At 73.8% G+C, this 1195-nt stretch overlaps 1 protein-coding gene across 1 annotated transcript in view; it reads right to left on the reverse strand.

Annotated features, from left to right (window-relative positions):
- Positions 1-1195, reverse strand: part of ARL8B (ADP-ribosylation factor-like 8B) — a 15480-nt gene that overhangs the window by 664 nt on the left and 13621 nt on the right. The window lies entirely within an intron of this gene.

The raw sequence follows: 1195 nt of genomic DNA on the forward strand, positions 1-1195 counted from the left end.
GCCTGCTGCCTGCTGCCTGCTGCCTGGAGCCTGCTGCCTGGAGCCTGCTGCCTGCTGCCTGGAGCCTGGAGCCTGCTGCCTGCAGCCTGCTGCCTGCTGCCTGCTGCCTGCTGCCTGCGGGGCGGGGGCGGGGGGAGAGAAGCCACATGGGACGCCCGAGCGGGCGTCTTCTGGCCACTCACATGCTGGGCCAACGACCAGGCACCCCCGAGGCGCAGGGGTGAAGGGTGAGGGAAGGCCTGTCCGCCCCGGGAGCCCTGAGCGCAGCAAGGAGCTGGTCAGCAGGACCAGCAGGACCGAGTGGCCAGAAGGGGGTGCGGAGAGGGGCGGCCGGGCCCTCACCTCGGCCAGGCGAGTCTCGGTGGGAGGCAGTGGCCTCCCCTACTCCGGCGGCCCGGTCTGCGCCTCCGAGACACCTGAACCAGCGCCCAGTCGCCGCCCAGCGCCCCGGCGGCCACGCCGCCGCCACCGTTGAGGCCCACTGGGCTGGCCTGGGACCGGAGGCGGTCCTGCGACGCGGAGAAGGCTGGCCCTCACCCCCAGCCAGGGGGAAGCTGCTGGGAGCTGGCCCTGGGCGCTCCGCCGCACACCCCGAGGCCGCAAGCGCGCACCGGTCCGCTGAGCCCCTCTGTGGCGCGGGTCAGCGAACCGCCTGCACTCAGGGGCCGGGGTCAGGGCGGGGTCCTGGCCTGCGCTGGCCTGGAAAGTGGCCTCTGGGCGCAGACACCGCGGGTGCCGAGTGCTCGGCCTGGGCGTCCACGCCCGTGGCGGTGCCCTGGACGGGGCAGCGCACGACGGCCCGCACCCGTCCGCGTGCCCGGGGGCTTCGGGAGCCGCCCAGCACCTGCCGCGAGCCGGTGACGGAGCCAGGAGATTCCCCTCCCTGCAGAGGCTCCTTTACTTTTGCTGTCAAGCGGCGGCAGCAAGACAGCGCGCGGGCCGCACAGGCAGCCCAGCGCACCACCCACGGCGCCGGCCTCGGCAGGCCCCAGCGCGGGCCGCTCCCAGACGTCTCCGGGCACACTGCAGACTGAGCCAGGCCGCTCCGACGCCAGAGCAGCTGTCCGCAAGCTCGAAGTCGCCCCGGAGCTCACATCCACCAGAAAACCAATAAACGCGCCAGGTCACGCTCTCTCCACCCGGCGGAGGAGAAGCCTCGTCCACCGCAACTGCAGCGCCCGGCTGGCTCCGGCAG

The sequence above is a fragment of the Condylura cristata genome, unplaced genomic scaffold (genome assembly GCF_000260355.1).
Source record: "Condylura cristata isolate star-nosed mole 26May11 unplaced genomic scaffold, ConCri1.0 scaffold00033, whole genome shotgun sequence".
Taxonomy (NCBI): domain Eukaryota; kingdom Metazoa; phylum Chordata; class Mammalia; order Eulipotyphla; family Talpidae; genus Condylura; species Condylura cristata.